Source organism: Argiope bruennichi, chromosome 9, assembly GCF_947563725.1.
Source record: "Argiope bruennichi chromosome 9, qqArgBrue1.1, whole genome shotgun sequence".
In the NCBI taxonomy this organism is placed as follows: domain Eukaryota; kingdom Metazoa; phylum Arthropoda; class Arachnida; order Araneae; family Araneidae; genus Argiope; species Argiope bruennichi.
Genome location: NC_079159.1, coordinates 70,986,994 through 71,011,479, shown reverse-complemented (window position 1 = coordinate 71,011,479; position 24,486 = coordinate 70,986,994). Strand labels below are relative to the sequence as shown.

The window sequence follows — 24,486 nt, the reverse complement described above, 5'->3', positions numbered from 1 at the left end:
CACATACTCTATAATTAATGTACCTGTGACTATTGACTATATGCCGTTGGTGAATAATAGCTACGAAAAAGCCTATTTGAGCACGAACTTTGGCGATTAATCGTCGAGCTCTAATTAATATACAAGCACAGGGGAGCCAAATGTGCATCTTTCTACTATTTTATAACCGATTAAAATTACAATTGTAGTTGCAAATTCATATTCCAAATTTCACATATATATATATATATATATATATATATATATATATATATATATATATATATATATATATATATATATATATATATATATATATATATGTATGTGTGTGTGTGTCTGCTTTTTTAGAGTTATCGCTTTTACAATCTTAAAAGAGTATAGACTGTTAGACATGTAACTCCTTGACAGATTTTGTTCTAAATTTGATTCAAAATTTCCCTTTAAACAGTAAAACCATGCACTGAATTTCATTCATCTAGCTTTTTTTGTTTTGGAGTTATCGTATTTGTTCACTAGCTTTCGAATAGCCAAATAGATTGATTTTCTCCAAATAAATTTCGTTCACAATTTGATAGAAATATAAAAGTGCAGGGTATAGACTATATTCCATATTTCATCCGTCTAGCTTGAGTTATTGCGTTTTTGATTTATTGTATTCACATGCAAGCAGACAGTATATCAAAAATGCCTTTTTCGGATTCAGGAAGTAAAAATAAAAGAAAGAAAGAAAGAAAGAGAAAAAAAAAGGTTTTGTGGTTCCCTCTATTGTAATATTCTGAATGTGAAGACCCTAGCCCTCCATTTCTACCAGAAAATTTTAAATAGACACTACATTTTTTTGCTCTTAAACCACTATCAATACTTGAAATCATTTTTTAAGCAATATCATTTCATATTCAATAAAAAATTGCTATACTATTGAAAAATTACATTATAAAATATCGAAGCGCTTCACCTTTTTATAAATATCCGATTGCAGAATAAAGGATATATATATATATATATAATCTTCAAAAATACCTTAATCGTGTTACTTCTTTCCCTGCAAAACTTTCATTCTCTTTCATGTCTTTCGAAAAGAAATCTACTAATCCAGTCTCTTTTTTAGATAAAAGGAATCATGATGCTTTCTATTCAAAATAGAATTTCTCTGGAAGGAACTGAGCATAAAGAAAACCGCAATTGCTCTGTTTCCCCTCCAAAATTGAAATTCAGTCTTCTCAAAGGATGGACATTTTTTTCCTCTCTCTAAAAGTCTTCATTGCTCACTGGCGCATGAATATGGCGTATAGAGTTACATACATGCATGGTTTTTGTGTCTAGAGAGAGAAAAATACCTTTTGTGGAAGATTTCTCCCTGTAAATAGTTCGCCGAAGCATATAACATGGCTTCTCTTTCCCATTATACACATTCATGATTTTCTGTATAATTCCAGTGAAGAGTAATTTTATTATTGGTTATTGTTTTGAACTCACAAAACATATTGATTATAAATTTATGTAAATGAGATAGTTTATGCATCGACAATTGTTATTACATTTCAGAAGAAAATTAAAAAAAAAATTATTGCTGGAAATAATATGATAACATCGTTGGTGTCTATAATTGTGTGAATTCTAGAAAATAAGGATGTAGGTTTTACATAATTCATATCTGTAAAGATTCAATGAAATAAATCATTCCAACATTCTTTTATAATTATATTCTGAAAAGAAAGATAAAAAAAATTTGCTGTCGCGAATTATATTTTATCGTGTGAGAATATTATTATTGCTTTAGGTCATTGTTTGTCTTAATTAATTTACATCTTTAACCAGTTAAAACTGGTTTGAAACAATCACGTGACTCTCAGATTACGCATGTGTCGGTATTTATAGAACGATGGATTTTTTTTTCATCTCAAAACTTTTTTTTTTGCCAGCTAGAAAAATTGAAAATTTAAAAAATATGTAACTTTTAATAGCTACCTGTTTCGCGTTCATTCCCGTTTTCTCTGTGCTATTTCGGGCGATAACTTCTTACGGCCTTGCTCTTTATTGACCAGACAGGAGAATGGCGAACTTCGCTCCAAGTTGTAACTTTTTGGTAGCGATAAGTCGCCAAACGTGACAACCTTCGTTATCATTTTCTGATTATTCTAAAAGCGAAGTATTGATGAATTTCACTAATTGAATTGACTCTAATTCAAAACTAATGATGAATTTCTTCGCAATAACATCACAAGCATATTTGGTCAGGAATTCCTTCAAAATATTAAAATCCCTTCACTTAAATGAAAGCTTTCACGATGCGATCAGACAGTTTTGTCCTGATATTGATACGAATTTTTAATGCTGTCAGCTTGCACAATTATTCTTATAATAAGGAAGATAGATTTATAAATATTTTTAATGAAAGTTGAATGGATACAAAGGCAATGGCCCACAATCTTCGCAACCAGTTGGTGACTTGGCGATAAATGTCCTAACTTTGATAACAAAAAGAAAGGTTCCAGAAAATACAAGAATTATGGTGACACCTCTATTAGAAATCGGGATCTGGAAATTCTACATGATTCCATACTCTATTGTAAGGCTGTAAAAGGCAATGCGTTCACATAAATCAAGAAAATGGTATTTTTAGAGTGTCGAAAATTGAAAGAATTATCTGATTTCTCTCTGAACACGACTGTATTGTTGCTGTGGTTTAACATCAAGTTATTATTTGCTATACGTGTTGCTGATATTTGAAAATGCTTTGTGAATAATTAGGCTCTGTCTTTGTCATACTTGTTCCGTGGTACTTTCATTTGTTGTGATATAAAGAGTCTTATTTGTTATTGAGTTTGTTGAAATTCTTGTATCGTACATTTACCAAAAGGATTTTCGTTACATTACTAGATTACTGTAATGTAAGTGACTACTTATGAAAGAAAGTAATTGTTTTCTGGTAGAAAAAAATCAACTCAGAGTATTCCTCTAATTCAAACGAATTTGACCTTTTTCTATTTTTATTCAAAATTTTCCTTTCTCACCAATATTAAATCATTTAATATCAGATTTATCACAAAAATTGAATTCATTTAAGAAAAGAGTATTGCGATGCACATATTGTATGCCTTTTTAAGTTTTATTATTATTTTTTTTTATTTTATGTCTTATTTTTTTCCTGACTTAAAATATCATTAAAAATAACTGAAAAATATTATTGACCACTTTTATTTAAGTATTCAATACAATTTTAGTCCCATTTCTGAATGATAATACAGTTCAGTATAGATAAGCTAGAAAAGTTAAATCAGTATGGCATCTTTTCCTTGGACTTTTTTTGCATCTTTCACTAGAAAAGAAAGGCTCTATTATCTCAGTTAATAATAAAAGTGATTGTATTTGTGTCTGTGTATAGCTGGACACTCTACAGAACAGACCGTTAGACCAGAGCGACAAGAATTGGTACAGATATATTTTGAAAGACAGGAATGTGCACTTAGGAATAATTTTGTAAAATTTTAATTAAAAATTTAAAAATTTTAAAATTTAGCGAAATTTTTTATATATATTTAGAATTTAAGCGAATTTTCTGCATCTTGGCATTTAAGTGAATTTTTTGGAATTTTAGCATTTTCAGCATTTAATTGAATATTTTGACAATGAAAAACAGGAATGTGCACTTAGGAATAATTTTGTAAAATTTTTATTAAAAATTTTAAAATTTATCGAAATTTTTTTATATATATTTAGAATTTAAGCAAACTTTCTGCATCTTGGCATTTAAGTGAATTTTTTGGAATTTTAGCATTTAAATACTTTCGGCATTTAATTGAATATTTTGACACTTTGACCTTTAAATACTTTCTGCATTTAAGTAAATATTTTGACACTTTGATATTTAAATACATTTTTTAGGGATTTAAGCGAAATCTTGGTAATAATTTCAGAACATATTACAACATAAACCTGTTTTTTACACCATCTTAAACTATCAAAAAATCGTGGTTTCAATGATGTTAATTTAATTATTCTGTAAACGAATATTAAAAATTTCTGAATTTTAACAATTTTTAAATATACTTTTTACGCAATTTTCAAATAATAAATTTTATTGTTGAACTGAAATTCAAATAATTTTCATTGTTTCTTTAAATCTTTACATATTTTCTTTCGCATTGTTAAAAGGCTAAATAGGAAGAATTCTGTTTAATTTCTGTAAGATTTATACATAGAAAAAGAAAGCGATGCTACAGTACTTCGAAAGTTAGTGCATAGATTAGTAGGACAGATCATAGGATTTTCAATATCACTATGATGTATGGGATTTGACTGTATTAGGATCGCTCATAATGCTGCAATTAAAAAAGTAATAAATAATATATTTCAAAGCTCATTCTCCTTATTTCGAAGGAGATTAACTGGCATTGGTCCAAAATTTAATTGCATGAAGTAAATTAAGCAAATATAAAAGAATGGAACAAAACAATTTTTTTATTACACTTTGCAAAAAAGGGGAAAGCAATGATTAGAAAATTCCCGAATTTGTACTTACATTGGATCTTTTGATTGTACATTTACTCTTTATCTTAGCGAGGCCTTTGGTTTTATCTTCATTTCACTTTTCAAAATAAATCATATATTTCAAAATGGAATTTTACTCTTGATCATATATATATATATATATATATATATATTTAACAGAATGTATATAAGATATTTATTTAAATAACACGGTTTTAATATTTACGACATTTTAATGCTTAGTATAATTTTCTTGGGGAATAATAAATGCCAAACTTTGCATAAGATGTTTTACTGAAATTAAACTCAAAAAATATTTCTATGTAGCCAGCTGATGGCTAAAATAGATAGTAAGCAATTATTGTGAAAATATAAATGTTATTTATACACGTGTTGAATGGATACCACATTTACTTTCAAATTGAAACTAGACAGAAAATTTAAAACTGGATTCTAATGTTAAGAAAAAAATACTAATTTCAGTATTTGTAAGTTCTAATAATATCTAATATGGGAATTTTATTTTATTTGGGATAAGTACACGATATTAATTGAATAACTTTATGTTCAATACATCTTCGTATTTCGTGCTGATCAAATACTTTTTCCTTTGAACATTTGTTGAAGTGCAAATATTTCAAGTATAAAATATTCTTTTCTAAAATTATATTAGATTATCTGATGTAAATTTTTTGAATCTGGATAAATATTATCTAAGATCAAAAATCATTCCGTTTCCATGCAAAGATTCGAAACGAAGATAAGAACAAGATAAAGAAAAGAGAGATTATTTCAGGAAACTATATATAACAGGTATTTACACAAAAAATATTATACAATTTACACAATTAATAAAACAAGTATTTACACAAAATTCCCAAATTTTTTTTATAGTGAAACTTAAAGAACCTATTTCTTGATTATGATGGATTGGACTTTGCACATTCGATTTATTATAAAAATAAATTTGCAAATATTATTTTTCTGAAATCAAATAAACTGATATCATTCCGTCTCAAATTAAATTTAATCCTTTAATAGGAATAACAATAATGATAAAAATTTGTTTACATAATATCAGAAAGTATTGAATAACAAATTATTTGTTTGAATAGGAAGTGAAAAATAATATTACAATGCATGATAATAATAATAACAATAATTACAATAAGTAATTATGCTTTACGGTATAAAACTTTCGATTTCTATTGAAGCTGTTGAATATTTTTATAAGTCTTAATTGTAATTCAATTTCAAGATCTGATTTTTCAATTTTTCAAGATCTGATCACACAGATCTGATTTTAATACAAATAAAATAAATGTTCTAACTGAAATGTAAAGATTTTTCAAAAGCAATTTCATTGTTACAGAATCATTTCTAAATATTTGCCAAAAATAATGCAGACTAAAATATTTACTGATTAAGATTATTCTTTCAAAACTTGAAAAGAATAAGGCTGTTTTAAAATGTGGATTTTAAGAGCTAAATGGATTCTTACTATAAGTATAAATTAAAGATTAGAATCATTAAATGCAAAAGTAACTTTTGTGGATGAATTCTAAGAATTTAACGAAAGAAATTACATTGTTTCTCTTTTGAATACTTGGAAGTATATAATCTTGAATAGTGAAATAGTTACTGAATTAAAAAAAAAAGGTCTTTTGGATTAAACTTCTCCGCATTTTAGTAAGTATACGTTTAATGTATCTTTAAGATTCGAAGAACTCGTCTAACTAAATTACCGTTATAGGAAATCTTTGAATAAAATATTTTTAAAGCTTCGAATAAAATATCTTTTTATGTTTTTTTTTTCATTCAGAGAATTGTTGAAAAACAGATGTAATGAAGTTTAAATTCCTTCTGTTATTATCGTTTCCTGTACATTGAAGCTCATATTTAATATTCTGAATCCTTATTTGAATAAACAAAAAAAAAGACTTGATTAGTTTATTGCAGGATTCACTTACTGCGGGAAAAAATGATACATGATGTTAAGGAAAATATCAAAATAATTGTTTCGGTTGTACGGTGAAAAAGTCCATACGATTCAATATCAAGTAACGACGCTTTGTTCTACATGAAATACAGATAATAAAATTCAGAAGAAGCACACACGAAACAAAACTTGCAAAAAACCATAATACACTAGCTGTAAATCTTTAGTAAATGCTCGCCCCATCACGAGGAGTCGAAACAGGACATTACAAAGAGAGAAGTCAATTAAATACTCATTTGAGCTCAACTGAACTGAATACTCCACTATGTTTTGGGTTGTCTTTTGGTGTTTTATAATTTCTGTGACAGGATAACGAATACTTTTTAAAAGCATTGGAACTGAAATTTTAACAGAGTAAACACCAAGATTCTTGAATATTCTGGATCCTTTATTTTTTTGTCTGAAATAGTCACCAAAAATAGGTGTTGTTGACTCGGCATTTCTTCAGTATCCATTAGAATTATCTAAAAAAAACTCTTCCTTATCAAGAAATGAACTTAAGGAAACAAGTAATGTGAAAAATTCGTAACAATATTAATGTTGGGAAACATTCTATTTAGATTTTTCCACAGTAAACTCTGTCTAAATTTTGTGAATACAATTTGATGGTGAAAAGGAAAACTAACAACACATATTGATAACAAAAATATGTTTATTAATTATTTGAATGCTTTTTGTAAAACGCATATATTTATTATTTTTCATTTAAAAGAATATTAGGCTTCGTTGTTCTCAAAGAAAATGAACAGTATTAATTGCTTAAATATTATCAAGAAAACATAAAGTTTGTTAGTTTTGGATTCATTTTTTATTATTTGATGTATGAACGAAAATGTAATAAAGAACTTCAAACGAACAAAATATTATAATCACCAAAAATTGTAATCGCGAGATTTCGGTAATTATCGTGTCTTTTATTATCGGAACCCCCTCTACCCCTAAAAAAACGCATTTAAAAATATTACTTACCTACTTTATCCGTAAAAAATTTGTTGAAACCATCCTGCTAAAGCATACTGGAAAATTATGACTGAACCGAGCAACACTTCGTTCCGACGGGACCAATCAGACGGACAATTTGGCTAGAATCCTTTACCTTAAAAAATTGAAAATAAATAACATAATATAATATATAAATAATACAAAAAAAAGCGGAATAAAAACAATACTTGAAAAGAAAAAGAAAAATTTTGTTCAAAAATTTAAAAAACACAATAAAAATAATACATGAAAAATACATGAAATATATTAAATGAAAAAATGGGAAACATGAAAGCAAACTTAAGAAATGTACAAAATAAATAAAAAAAAGAATAAAATAAAATAAAATACTTGAATACATGAAAAGACAAAAATATAATTCATGAAAAAAATGAATAAAAAAAAAGAGAAAGTATATAAAAAGAAAAATCAGGAAACAAAATACTAAAACAATTCGCAATAAGATAGAAAATAAAATACAAATTTTTACTGTAGAGTAACCCCAAAAGAAACTTCTAGAAATTTTTGGATAGTAATTTTTAGGTCCTTAGAAGATTTAGCATTTTTTTTAAGTCCAAGGTATCAACTGAAGAGTATTCAACTGAATAAATTCCTCCCTAATCTCTGAAAAATTTGAAAATTTTTTATGTATACATGATATATCATAATTTCATCGTTCAAACCTCATAAAAAAATTAGGTGGAGTCTCAAAATTTCGATACTGACAGAAAAAAAAGTAACATATAATGAAAATCTGATGAATATACCAGATGCAATCATAAAATATTTAAATTATTATGTAGAATTATTCCATATGGAAGTCTTACACTGAACGGATATTTTCCTTTTTGTTGTCAACTGAGCTTCATTTTGTCCTTGTTAATTATTAATTATTCAAAAGATGGGAATTTTTAATTGAAAAGTGATATCCTTACATAATGTTGCTTACATGCACAGACGGTTAATCTGTTAATGTTTCTTAATATTTACATGAGCTTTTAACTAATGCAGTTAGTTGTATATATATAGTATACTATACCCATGAAAATTTATAAAATCCAAAATTAATGTATATTCAAGAAAAAATGATACCAAATAATAATTAAGGATACAATTATATATATGATAAGTAAAAAGAAAAGAAGACTTATTTTATTTATTGTTATCATAATTGATATGTAAATAAGTATGTTAAAAATTTTCATTAGACAATTCATTAACAAATATTTTAATATACAAAAATCTCTAATCTTTTTGGATGTAAAAATTCGCATATTTTTATTCATATAATGGAAGTATTTAATTTATAAGAAAATATGCGAGAGAATCGAGAATCGAGGTGAAATTTACAATTTTTTCAAGAAAAACTATTCGAAATACTTTTTTATTTTCCAATTTTTTTAGAAAGATTTAACTTCGGTATTAACTTTCATTATGTAAATTTAATCATCATAATTTATGTTTAGTTTCCAGAATGTAAACTAAAATTAAGTTGAATAAACTATTTAAGTTTTCCCAATAAATTCATGGACATTTGTCATTGAATATCTCATATTTGCTTGCCATAAAGGCATAAAAAACATAAAATTTTCTAGATAGTGGATATTATTCTTTCTACATGCTATTATCCAATTTCTTTTTCCTTCTATTTTCTTATGTTTGCTGATAATTACACAGTATTTCTAGATATGATTTCCTTTCACATGTACAATAATGCATTAATTGCTACATTATCTTTGAATCTAAACAGTAGATATTGTTCTTTACACATGCTGTTACCCAATTTCTTTTTCCTTCTATTTTCTCATCTTTGCTGCTAATCACACAATATTTCTAGATATGATTTCCTTTCACATGTACAATAATGCATTAATTGCTACATTATCTTTGAATCTAAACAGTAGATATTGTTCTTTACACATGCTGTTACCCAATTTCTTTTTCCTTCTATTTTCTCATCTTTGTTGCTAAGCGCACAATATTTCTAGATATGATTTCCTTTCACATGTACAATAATGCATTAATTGCTACATTATCTTTGAATCTAAACAGTAGAAATTGTTCTTTACACATGCTGTTACCCAATTTCTTTTTCCTTCTATTTTCTCATCTTTGCTGCTAATCACACAATATTTCTAGATATGATTTCCTTTCACATGTACTGTGATGCAATAATTGATACACTATTGAAGAACTCCCTTTGAATTTTGTAACATATCCAGCTTCTATTGATAGTGTAATACAGATATTTAGGTTGAGTCAAATAACTTTAAAGTAATACTGGTTTCCTTCTCGCAATCTCATCAACGTTCCAAAGCACGATTCTTTCCCAAACAACCCTCTAGTACCCATAAAACAGGACTTAAGATCAAACTTTAACTAAAATCAAACCCAAAGCCTTACCTTAACTTATCGAACTTTTGTATAGAACTTTCACATTCGAGTTTATTTCGCTCAGTTACTTACGAAATTTTATTTGATGATGCTTGCTAACATTGCCACAATAGAATCCGAAACTGATTAAATAATGCAAGATATTGTTGGAATATCATTTAGATTCCATATGTGCAATTTCTCACCTCCCTACAGCTGACGAAAAGCCTTTTGAACACAAAAAAATAACTAAATCTAAGGCTTTTCTGACGTAAGAGGGCTGGATGTAGCGAAAAAAACAAATGCCACTTTGCACGTTTTGTTCTTAGCATCATTACGTTCAAGCTATCTTTTCGTACTAAATCGAAGATGCTCTGAAATCTTCGTACATGTCATTTTTCCTTATCTTCTACTGTTTTCGAGATAGGGACGCCACCTCCATTGTTTGCTTCTAGATGGTATTGTTACCAATGACAACGTGGTCTTTTCACTATACCTAGGCACCAAGTTTATAGCTATAGTTGTCGCCGTTCTCCAATTGATATGAGGAAGAATGATTTCAGTGCATGCCTTGTATACAAATACAGTCAAACCTCGCTTAACGAGTACATTGCATAATGAGTGACTCATATTACTAGCAAAATGAAATGTAGAAAAATACCTCGCTTAACAAGTACATTGCTTAATGAGTGATTCATATTACGAGCAAAATGAAATGTAGAAAAATACCTCGCTTAACGAGTACATTGCTTAATGAGTGATTCATATTACGAGCAAAATGAAATGTAGAAAAATATCTCGCTTAACAAGTACAGTGCATAATGAATGATTCATATTACGAGCAAAATGAAATGCAGAAAAATACCTCGCTTAACAAGTACATTGCTTAATGAGTGATTCATATTACGAGCAAAATGAAATGTAGAAAAATGCCTCGCTTAACGAGTACATTGCTTAATGAGTGATTCATATTACGAGCAAAATGAAATGTAGAAAAATATCTCGCTTAACAAGTACAGTGCATAATGAATGATTCATATTACGAGCAAAATGAAATGCAGAAAAATACTTCTCTTAACGGTTGATGTATTTCAGAACGAGTTGCATGTAGAGAACATGACATTATATACTAGATTGGCTTGCATCAATCTGTGTTGAGTACTTGTTTAAAGGGAACCCATATATTAAAATGGAAGAAATTTTGGCCGGATAGCGTTGTCGAACGCATCATTTGTGTTTTGTCAAGATTATGAGGCTAGAGGTGGTTAGCAATAGCATCAATGAATTGGCGAAAGAAATAGCCTAAACTACTAAAAGTTGCATTCTGTATCACAGCAAAAAGCTAAGGAGGAAATTTCGTCAGGACAGGAAGTAAAAATGGATGCAACAACTTTCTAACGAAATAAGGAAAATACAGAAAACACAAAAAATTATTGCATCTTATGTTGAGAATCATCGCCTCATAAAGTAATATTTTGCGCGCTAGAAATTTATCTAACGATAATACTGTGTCTAATTTTCGTCAATTTCGAAGTGTAGCCAACGACAAATTTCTTTATACAACGTTTTTGTAAAAAAACATTTGCAATAATAATTAAGAATGCATTCGAGTACATTTTTTGGAAAGTACACATCAATCTATTAAATAAAAAAAAACATTTCTATTAACGAATATTTTGTATTATGAGTAATATTTGAGAACGAATTATGCACGTTAAGCGAGGTTTAAAAGAACAGTTTTAAGGCGAATTTGAAAATTCATGATTCAAAAATAGTTACAATAAAAAAAAGAACATTTCTTAATAAGTATTTCTTATTTTCTCTTCTCCAAAGTTCTAATGTACCCAAAGCTTTTGTTATTGTTTAATTCACGTTCGCAGATCTGATGTTTAAAGTTTCTCAGATTTTCTTCTCTTTGAAGTAGAAATCATTCCTTTTTTGTTCTTGAAAACTATTAAGAACTAAGTATTTTAGTGGTTTGTAAAATAAGTGAAGAAACACAGTTATTTATAGCAACACTCAGAATACTACTTGAATCATTTATATATCTGTTCTTTGTTTAAAATTAGTGAATGTTACTAGGAATCAAATTGGAAGCAAGAGAGAAACCAAATTATATTCAATTATTTGCCATCAAATTCAATTTATTTCACATAAAAAGAGATTTAAATTTATAATTACATTCTTTTCTTATGTTTTTAATAAGTTCAGATGATTATTTAATATCTTAAGATTCGAACATTTAAATAAATAAAAACTATTTGAAATTCAATGATTGCAAACAGTTTACCTTGTAATATATTATATGTGAGTTAAGAGTTGGATTTAGAAAGAAAATTTTTTCATTAATCATAGGCGATTTTAAATCCTTTAAAATAAAGTTGAAAACATTTCAACATTCATAGAAGAATCATGGGATTCTCGAGTTCCTACACAACTTAATTTTTTTTTTAATATTACCAGTTCAAAAATTTCGGTAACATTCCAATATTTTCCAAATGTAAAGAGTATATGCCGTTTTCATGCAGGTAAAATGAATAGGACCATTTGGTATGTTAGTCAGAGCAGTTTTCAGTTAGTGCAAATGTTTACAGTGCATGTTTGTAGCTCTTGATTACAGTCATTCAACACTTCTCGTCATGCGAAAAGGAAAATAATTAAATTTTTAAGCGCAATTCATAGATATATTTAGGTGTTTAATTGTCTGTCTAGACATCTCATTTTTTTTATCTATACAATAAGTTCAGTTTCCTGATCTCGACCCATGTGATCATAAGTGACTTTTATCTCGGTTGATGGCACAATAATTTCCAAGTTCATATGACAGCGCAGCGAGGTTGAAATAGTTCTAAATCTAGAAAAGGAGATTTCGTTTTCTTTTCTATTGCCTTTATTTTTCATTATTGTATTTACTTTTATTCTCGTTTGAATAGTAATAGTAATAGAGTCTTATGAATACTATTCAAACTATTTTCCCGTTCATTTATCAGAATATTATATATGAAAAGATAGCACTGTATGAATTCATTGAAAAACTTTCAGTTTATCGTAGTCTGGTAGAATCAGCTACAAGTTGCGGCGTAACTCTATTCAAAGAATTCAAAAATCTTTCAACTGTATGATGAAAATTTCCTAACATCTTATCCCTTCTTTAAGTCAAATATTCCATTCTACTTCCAGATCTTCGATTTCTTTTTTATTCGAAGCATAAACTAAAGATCAGTTTTGAAAAACGAAAAGAAAAGAAATCCTTGAATCAGACGAAACTCATTGAAACGACAGTCGGTGAACACATTTCCTTGAAAATGGTTTCGAAAGCGAAGTATAGATTCGTCCAGTCAAAAAACATAAAACGAAAAGAAAATAGAGAGACAGAACCGTTTAAAGAAAGCACAATCCGCAAATTTATTTGCTGGTCTCTTTACGCATCTGTCAAACTCGATAGTGAAAGTTCCTCTTGGAGAATTCTCGCAGATAGATCCTGTTTTCGTTACCTCTTGGCGGCAAGAACATTTCTCCTTTTTTGGAGAAGTCTTATTTCTCTATTCTTCTTCTCCTTTCTTAATGCTTTTTGTATTCAGCCGACCTTTGGACGAATAGCTTGGATAGATACTCTCCAGGCTTTATTTTTTTTATCTGTTGCCACAGGAATGGAGAAAAGATGTATAGACTTGGTCGTATGTGTGGACGTGTGAATGAAGCTTCTTTGAAAATGAGGTCGTTTTCTGCAACTGTGTTTTTTTGGATCTCTATGGGGAAATGGTTGATTTGTTAGAATATTTAGGAATGTTTTTGTGTTCTAAAGTTGTTGCTAACATTTTAAGAATCACCCCTTTTAATTTGCTTTTTTATGTAATCGACGAATTATAGTTTGATATGAAATCTCACAAGTAACAATCTATTTACTTGTGAGATTTCACCTCACTTTAGTGATAATTTTATAGCTAAAAGTGAATTTTAAAGCTAAAGACTGAGGTGATTTGGTTAAAATGCAATAGCTTAGATTTCAAAAGACTGCAATCTTCACACATCAATGTTCTAAATGTTGTCACTTATTGTTATAGTGCTACATTATCATTTCCCTTTTAATACAGCCTTTTGATATTTTATTCACTGGAAATCTTATAATTAAACTATAACCTCAAAAGTTTAATTTATAAATATTTTGAGGATCAAAATGCCTTCATAAAAAATACAGCTTATAAATTTTGCCCTGTCAAATCAGTGAATTCTATGATGATTAATATATTGTTAATGCTATTAATCGGTGATTATAAATAATAATCACATTTATAATAAAAATAATCGATTAATCAAATTGACCATATCAAATATATTGTTTCAGCAGAGATGTAGAAAGTGTGAAGCTTTATTACAAACATATCATTAGGTGCAGAATAAATGCACAAAAACTCATTCAACTATTTTTTTACTTAGAAATTTAGAAATGACTGTGTTTGAGTAAATTGTTATACTGAACGAAAAGTACAAAGTCAATCACTGGTGACTGACAAGATAAGAAAAGAGAGTATACTGTCAATCACCGATGAATGACTCGATCCGAAGAGAAAGTTCAATGTCAGTCATCGATGACTGACATGGAGTCTAACGTGTTAACAAAAATATCATCTTTAGACAGTTCGTAGTCCGTGATTGGTTTTATTTGACTACGAATTGCTTACATTATTCTTATTTGTCATTTTCATCATTGACTGCATTAAGCATTGCCATTACTTTTAATATAACATTGCAATACATCATGATCTGTTGGTTATTTAGGAAAGACAATGCCTATATTAATGTGTAGATTTTATACAGATTTATGTTTTCTGTAATAGAGCAAGAACACGTGAGTCCATGATAGATTTGATATATTAAGTCGTTTAAAGTCATGGTTTTTCAAAGCATTTCTTTAAATAAAGAACATTTTTAAAAGGAAATTCTTTGAACGGATGATCTACAGTAGTTGCATTTCGCTTTTCTGAACAAATCTTTGCTGCACATTATTCTAAAGGAAAAAAAAAAAAAAAAACTGACTGTTAGCTTATCCATGCGCTACCATTTTTACCTTTCAACACTTTAACAAAACAGAACATTCGTTATTTTGTGGTCGGATACTGATTTTTATTGGACTACAAATTGCTCACATAACATTTGGCTCGTCAAAAGCTTTTTATACCTCTAAATTATTGCTTTGCAATCTCAAAAGCCTTCAACAGTCTTTCTTTATAAAAATAAAAGAAAGACCCTCAGACTCCCTTAGTAGAGACCCTTTTTTAGCACAGTCAACTATCAATTTTATTCCTTCCCTGTTCTAGAGTCCATAAAAATGAGTTTTTACGGAGACGCTGCTGTTCCTTCCCTAGGTCTGCCTTCCCCAAATTTACGAGCCATATTCATTTTATGAAACTCGGATGCATCGCTCGTGTTTTGGAAGGGCTCTTAGCGAAATTACCCGAAGTAACCCGATCCGGAGCCCTTTTCCGGGAATCCTCTGTGTTGGATTCTCTTAAAGGGGAACATCACTGGGAATTCGATTGATATGCTTAGGGAGCAAGTCGCTCAGTTTCTGGTTTCTCGTGTTATCATCGGGAGCTGAAGTGATTGCACGCATTCGTAGGTTTGGGTATTGTAATAGGGAGGTGTAAAGTTTCTGGGGTTGTATTTACTGTTATCTGATGATGGATGCATCAGATTTTGCGATGGGAGAATGGATGCTTTTCACATATCAATGAATATACATTTCATATTGTGTAGAAATAGGATAAATTTCATTAGTCCAACAGGGAAGTTGGGATCTGTTGGGCTGGGAAAATATTTAATTATTATTTCCTATTATATAGGAAGAACTTTGACATCATACTATTAATCATTTTTGTGAAACTTTATAAAGTATTATAATTTTAATACAACTACATGTAAAACAAAATTTATAATTTAATAATTTAATTTAAAAGGGCATCTATAATCTGTTTTATCGGCAGCATAGGTCCTAAATAATTCTTGAAGTGGTCCAAATTTTAGGGGGCCCTTTTCTAATCACTAACTTTTCACATCAGATTTTTTTTTGTTTTGTTAATCTTAATCATTTTGCAAGCAGGTTTATGCAGCAAATCCTAACCTGACAGAACATGTGATTATTGGGTCTGATCGATATTGTTGGTTTCCATATTTTCCCATATAAAAAAGAATTCAATATTAAATTAAAATTTTTTTTAAACTAAACTGTAAAAATCTATTGAGCACGATTTAAATACTGTTTAATTATAGGATATATAGGATATTTTAAAAAATATATACATAATTGTTTCTTTAAATAATATAAAATAAAACTTGTTAAAGATAATTAAAAATACACTCATGTCCATAAATTAAGGAAAATGCAAGTTTAGGAAAAGAAAGTCAGAAGCAAAACAAATGTGACTTATTTGTAAAGCCTATTTATTAAACAAAAGGTAAAGAGTAAAAAAAGATGCCATATGTTTGATATCATTAATAAAAATTACAATTTTTTGCTCTCTGTGGCAAATTACAAAAAAAAAAAAAAAAAAAAAAAAACCTATTTACAAAAACCAATATTACATGTTGGTATGATGTTTAATACATAGTATGTCTCCCAGACGATGCAATACAGTCCGTACAACGCCTAGGCATGCTGAGTATCAAATGATCGATCTGATCTTGGGGAATATTACACCACTCATCAAGCAATGCTCTCCTTTCTGGTAGACATGTAGGAAGTAGTTGACAGGCTGCAACTCGTCAGCCAAGCATGTCCCACACATGCTCTACTGAATTCATGTCCGGTGAGAATGTTGGCCAGTCCATGCGGGTGATATCCTCCGATAGAAGGCATTCGTTTAGATGTTTGCACGGTGAGGACGGACGTTGTCATCCATAAGCACGAATTCTGTGCCATGGCACCCCCGAAACAAACGTGCATGTTGTTCCAGAATGATATTCCGATAGATTTGGCCTGTCATGGTTCCAATTTGAACATGCAGGTTAGTTCTGGAACCCAGAATAATTCCTTAACAAACGAGCAATCCTGCACCACTGTAATGGTGTCGTTCAATGATGTTCTCTTGGTGGGTATCTAGGGCTCTTTATATAATAGTCTAGCGTAGAATCAGACTGTAAGCTAAGTCTGGACTCGTCGCCCTCATCTCACAAGCCCACTACTGCGGTGACAACAATGCATGCTCTCTACTTCAGGTTAACCACAGGCGACAGTGAGTTGCAGTTAGTGGAACACATCTGACAGGCCTACCGGCATATAGACCAATCTGCCCTAAGAATAAGTACACGGTCTGCCTTGAAACTGTCGTACCAGTGGTTGAAGATAGCTGACGAGGCCGGTCTGATGCTGTGCTCCGTCTTTTTCTTTTGGCAGTAACTGCCAAATACCGGTCCTCATTTGGCGTTTTAGCTTGAGGGCGACGTGTGCTGTAACGTCTATTAACATTACCATTATCTTGGAATCGTTGCCAAAGCCTGGAGATAACACTCTGGGTGATTCCAAGTTCCTTGGATACTTCCATCTGGGTGCGTCCACATTCCAGACTGCTGATAATTCTACCAAGTAAAAAATCATCCAAATGCGTCCTTTGTGTCATAACTATGCGATTATTGCACCGCAAGTCTTATAAAGCGCTTGCGAACAATTTTACTTGTTTGTCTGTATTCCTTATACATCACTCTCTTAAACTCTCGTCATTGTGACGTACTATCGGTGTCATCTGGTGGCTTCCTGCAATTTGCATATGATTTTTGTAGATGTGTGTAGTCATTTTACGTGTGATATATGTATTTTTGAGTTCGATTTCCGCATGACTCTGAATTATCCTTAATTTATGGACATGAGTGTAGTAGATAATAAATAATAATGGTTTACGAGACATAAAAAAGTGAAGTTAAAGTACTTCGAAATTCATAAGATAGATGAACCACATATTTCTAATTTTAAAAGCGCCATGGTGTCATAGGACTGATCTCTGTTAGAGAATGTCATGAACAGAATGAGTTGATATTGAAAGTAAGAATCTTTAATGTCTGACAATTTCGCAGAATCATTTATCTGAAGTTATTGATAAAGTATTCAATTGAAATTAAAGATAATCAATAAATACTGATAAACCAATTGGTCGCTAAAGGCAACTAGTATTAAAATAATGTTTTAGTATTTAATTAATACTTGATTCGAATTTGTATCAGATCGAGTGCTAATTAAAGAAAAATATAAAAGGAACATAATCAGAGAGTATCGCAAAACAATATATCGATATTCTGGAGACTATTAATGTTGCGGAGGCTCTTTGACAATTATTTATTTTATCTATGTAATTATCCAGCCCCGTAACATTGTTTTTTTAACATGATTAAATGGTTAACATAAGTAAGAGTATAGATATTTCGTAATTTCAAGGTTTTAATTTTTAACCTGTTTTTTTGGTGGGTTTAACTGTTAAAGAATCAAGTACCTTCTAGAAAAATCGAGTTAAAAACGCTTGCCTTCATTGTGAATATTAACAACATTTTGGGAGATTTGGAAATTAGCATTTTCAACTTTAAAACTTTGCTCAATACAATACTAAAGTTTCTATCATTGAAAGAACAAAAGTGGATAGCAATTAAATAATCATTATCAACTTACTTTAAAAAATATTTCCTTGATTTATTATTATTTTTCATCTATATGTATAATTTTTATTAAACATTTACGAATTATGGAAATATACAATGCTTAAAAGGTAATTAATATAATAATAGTTTATACAAATAAGAATTAAAATAAATATATTCCTTTTGATACAATGTATGCAAATATATATTTTATACCATTTTAATGAACCGATCAATACAATTTAAATTTATTTCAGAATGCATTTTACCTTAAATAATAACTGTCTTCTGAAATAAAAATTTATATATTTTTTAAATATTTACATGTATTATTTATTTATAGATATAGAAACTTTTTTACACTTCTGCGCATCCGCCAATTGGTTTTTATTTTAGAAAATTAGAGTACAAATGAAAATTGGAGGTGATGTTAGGTTTTTGTTCAAAATTTTATAGAAACACAACAAAGTCTTGAATAAAACAATGTGATTAACAAAGAAAATCAAAATCAACTTAGAAAAAGAATAGCTAAAGAAAAAATTACTTAAAAGGGATAACCTGAAAAGCGTTTTTATTATTCATTGTATATTCTCTATCAGATGAGTAAAATCGTCTAAAAGTAATAGAGAGAATCTTGAATGGAATTGTGTGGAAATATATGTATCTTTAATAATGATTTGGGGTATCATCATTTATATAAATCTGAATTTAGATACATTTTTTAGATACATATTTTATTTAAAATTTTACACAGCAAATAATGATAATTTTCTACCTTTCTGTCCTTGAATTTTGATAAATGAGTTGAAATATACTAAATTTACTATCTACTCGCTAGATGATAATACACCATTCACTTCCTAACATCCACTCCCGATTTAAAGTCCAACGCTGTGAAGACATCTTATTTGCTTTATGCAATAGGGAACATACGACCTGTTCGGCCAGATTAACTAAAATGGAGAGAAAGGATTCATTAATTTAATCTTCATCCAACAGTGGCCAGCTTTGGTAGATATTAGCAATTTCACCCTCTCAGTGCAAAGTATATCTATTGTGAACACCATCTTAGGAATACAAGGCGGTCATAATAAAGCCATTAATCATAATTTGTTTGCAATGTCTGAAATCTGTTCATGTAAGAGATGGCTTGGCTCTGGAAATGGTAGGACCTTCCATTAGTGAATGGCCGTAATTGTCAGCGAATTAAGTTACTGTTTGGGTTTAAAATTGCATATTGTAGCTATTTTATAAGTGCTCTGGTGTAAATGAACTGTAAGTATACTTATACAATGAAATAAGTTATTTGGGATAAAATGTATTTAAAACACCAAAATTTATATGTAGCAGTCTTCAATCTTTGATTTCAAGTATTTAAATTTATGTGGATCAATAAACTAAAAACATTAATTAAAAAAGTTCCTCATGTGAATTCTGTGTGAGGAAATATCGATTGGTTAGGAAATCCCCTGTGATAATTTAAAATTATTGCTTATTATGTAACTATTCATGCAGTAAATTAGATTTGTAATCTTAGAGATTAAATATTTATTATATATTAGCGCCTGTGGTGATAATTTGTTTCGATGGTAATACTAGTTGCGTCAATTTTAATTTAATCTGTTATGGATATTCTGGCTTTCTCAACTAAGAATTTTTAAATAGTTAATTAACTATATAAGTTTAAGGTAAAATTTTGATAGGCGTTAAAGTCGTGTTATTTTAATAACCTGACTCCTGTTGTCTGTTTATTGCTTCATGAACCTTTTAATGGGGTGAAGTCTCCCTTACAATGATATAAAGAAACATAGCGTATGAATAATTTATTGGGTGCATCTTCACACACACACACACACATGTCGTTCTATTTTAATAATTTCACACCTGTCTTTTGTGTATTGAGTCATGAACTTTTTTAATGGAGTCGAGCCCCATGATATCGCAGTGGCATTAAAAAAACTTACGTATTTGGATAATTTAAGTGTAATAATTTTTTGCATGTCAACACAAACGCACGAACGCACACACATAAACACACGTCTTGCTATTTTAATAACTTCTAGCCTGTTTTCTATTTCGTGTGTCTTGAATTTTTTCTTTTTTAATGAAGTCAAGTCCCATGACATCACAATGGCATTAAAAAAATTTAAGTATCTGGATAATTTGTTGAGCTTGTTCTCCCCCCCTCCCCCCCACACACGCACGTTCAGGGAAAGCGTCTGAATAATGTATATAACTTTTAGATTTGTTTTACAATTTTCAATTCAAAATGATATATCACTTTAGAACCTTCAGTGTCCACAATTTTGCTTTATAACAATTTTTTTCAAGTTATAATGTTCCTACGAATTATCTATATTTCCGATCATACAGTAATAACATAATGGCATGGTAAGCTTACAAAGGCAGAGTAAATGGTATGATCATCTTTAAACTATCTATACCCCAAAAATTCTATTATAGGCTACAATATATTGCTTCCAATAATTTCTATAATGAAGAGTTTCAGCAGCATTCCGGAATATAACTGCAATTTCAGTTACTTAGAAAAGTAATTTATACTTCTGACAAACTTATCCTATATTTTAGCGAAACTCAGTATAATTATATATTGAGTATATTCAATACAATGACTGAAAGTGAATTATTTAGCTCTTTTTATAGAAAGTACTTGATTGTGAGATATAAACACATTCTTTGTAAGAGAAATTAGTTGACCGGAAAGAAGCGTTAAAGAAAAGGTAATTTCTTACGGAAGTTCGACAACCCATCTCAGCTTTTTTGTGCTGCACAAATATACTATAAAAATTGCTTTGATATGTAAGATTATTGCTTACGGTCTCATATCAACATAACATTTGGAAGTCAATACATTTCTTTTATTTTTTTATCTTTTCGTTATGTTGAATACCTGTAAGTTTATTTCTTCTACTTTTTCATGTTTTTCATGTTTCTTATAATGTACTCGTCAAATAAAAACATGTGATAAAATTAGTTAAGAATAATAACAGTTTTGATGAATTTAATTTTAAATTAATATAATAATGTTGAAAGTACGTAAGATTAAGAAACATGAAAAAGTAGAAGAAATAAACTTACAGGTATTCAACATCACGAAAAGATCAAAACCAATAAAAGAAATATATTGGCTTCCAAAAGTTAATGTTGAAAATGATTTTCAGATTCAGCTCTCATAAAATAATCGTTAAAAGTAAGTAAAGGAATTAAAAAGAAAATTGTAAAGATATCGCGTAAGAATAATATGCAAGATAAACCTTTTATGCTCACTACTTAATATGTAAAATATTTCATCCGTATCAATGAAAATGTTTCTCCAAATAAACTTTTTCCAATTTTATAGAATATAAAAATGCTAACACCATTTAACTTGAATGCAATAACATTAAGTTTAGTTCTTATTATTTCAATCTTAAATCCTTTCTTATTTCGAGTATGGACTGCAATTAGATGGATAAATAGTAATACCACAAACACTACAGTTGATGGAAAATACAAAGCTCTTTTTTCCCATGCAGCACAGCCACTTGCACATATTTTTTGATATTATATTATAGTATCCAACATCCAGCAATATAAAACTATATTGCGTATATTGTTTTATATTGCACAATATTGTGCAGCATGTGTGTACTTGCTAAAATACATTGACAATGTAATCAACTTGAAACTTCTGTTTTAAAATATATTCTATTAAGAGATTAAAAAATACTCTCCATATTAGCTCTCAAAAAAGTGATACTAGGTTGTGGAACTATTAAGGAACCAGAGATTTCTATTTCATAAAAGTAGGAAAGTAGTAGTACATATATTTTACAATATCTTGCAATATTTTACAATGCAAACGCTTTTTCTATGGAAACAAAACTGACTATACGTTGTTCGTTGGATAGATGCAATTAATTTAATGGCAAAAAGAAGATGAAATTTGATCTTTAAGTTCCAAAATTTCTTTACAATTACTTCCTTTTCACAAAAATTCCATTCGTGTCAACTCAGGTGTCGTCCTCGTCAACTGACCGAGGCTCAAAGTTACGAGGCCAGTCCCAAAATAGCCCTAGTGTTGCTTTAAAACGGGACGTTAATATAACTAAAACTAAATCCATTCGTAAGCAATTGCGAAATCAAGATACAATCACTGTTTTTTGAATTTACTGTACATTATTGCAATTTATACCAAGCATGTGAAACTTATTGAATAAAATTGAATAAAGTTTTCAATTTAGATTTTTCAATATAATAATTACTTTGAATTCTTTCTGTAATATTTTGCTGAAGCTCAAATTGATCTTAAAATGTGTATTTTGTAATTCATTACCATTCATACAATTGCATCTAATTGTGTGTATCCCTTTAAATTGTATCCTAAAGAATCCATACAAAACAGGCCAGTAGTCTTTATTTCTTATAGACGAATGAAAATCCATTCTAGATTACTGCCATCTTGTTCTGATCTGGATATAACAAACATTTAGCTCCCATTAAATTAATATTATTGAATGGCGCATGCATACTAGGGAAGGAGAAATGATAAAATTGGAATCTAATTGGGATATTACATTTTTTGAATGAGTTCTGCTAAAGAAGGCATCTTGAAAAAATACTTTATCAATATGTGAAATATTATGCTGTATTTCTTCAAACAGATAATAATGTTAGAGAAAGTAAGCAATGCTTATGTTTCGATATATTTTTGATCAACATTTTCAATGCAAAAATACAAATTCAGTAGTTTATTCTGAAATATATTTTAATAATATCCAACTTTTATTTTTTCATGGAAAAATTTGTATTTACTTTTAGGGATTGGTTTTAATCTAAAAGCTATTTATCAAGCTCAAAGGATTATTATGCCTCAGATAATAATAAATAAAATAAAGATATGCAATATGTGGTTTGAATATTGTGTATATATTTATTTTTAAAAATTCCCCAAAAATCGTTTACTTCTAAATTCTCGGAAAAGTCATTTGTAAACAACGTTTTTGAGAAATATATTGAATATTCTCCTATTTATTATTTAAAATAAGAAAAATTATTTATTTTTTAAAGATATTATATTTTGAATACATTTATCAATAGAGACATTTTCAATAACATTTTTATTATTTGAAGTTCAATAAAAATAAACGACAGTAGTTTCGTTCAGTAAAATATAAACATAATGTTATTTTTGTTTTTCTTTTATCTTTGTATTGATCTGCGGATTCATAGAGAGCTAAAATACTTCTTCCGTACCATTTTATCAAATATTTTCAAAACATATTATCATGCCTATTTAGATTATATGAATCAAATATTTATAACAAGATTGTATCGGAATAACACTGTGTTTTCTAAATATGATAGTTCTATTTATAAGTATTAAAATGTAGATTAAATGTCTATACCTTCTTAGGTTAGTGAGCCTTTGTTTTTGTGATTAGAAACTTCTAACCTCTATTGAAAATGATCAATTACAAAAGTATTTATTTATTTTAAATTAGATATACAGGGTGTTCTTTGATTATTGTCTGGGTTTCCGTACCTCATAACTTTCGAATAAAAAATATTACGCAAAAACCGATTACGTATTCGTAAATTACAACTCAAAGAATTTTATTAATAATATTAAAGTGTAAAGCTTGCACAATTTGCACTTTGTAGGCATTCAGTTGAAAGCGATTATGTATTCGTCAATTACAACTCAAAGAATTATATATTCGTAAATTACAACTCAAAGAATCGCCTTCAGCTGAATTGTGCAAATTGTGCAAGCTTTACACTTTAATATCATTAATAAAATTCTTTCTTCTTACGTAAATTACAACTCAAAGAATTATATATTCGTAAATTACAACTCAAAGAATTATGAATACGTAAATTACAACTCAAAGAATTATGTATTCGTAAAGTACAACTCAAAGAATCGCCTTCAACTGAATGCCTACAAAGTGCAAATTGTGCAAGCTTTACACTTTAATATTATTAATAAAATTCTTTGAGTTGTAATTTACGAATACGTAATCGGTTTTTGCTTA

General features: G+C 28.9%; 1 long non-coding RNA gene across 1 annotated transcript in view; it reads right to left on the bottom strand.

The window, feature by feature from the left end:
* The window catches only part of LOC129984268 (uncharacterized), a 55,973-nt gene that overhangs the window by 22,471 nt on the left and 9,016 nt on the right, over nt 1-24,486 (bottom strand). Inside the window, exon 2 of the long non-coding RNA XR_008785477.1 lies at nt 7,442-7,568. This is a non-coding gene — a long non-coding RNA (uncharacterized LOC129984268). The remainder of the gene's footprint in view (nt 1-7,441; nt 7,569-24,486) is intronic.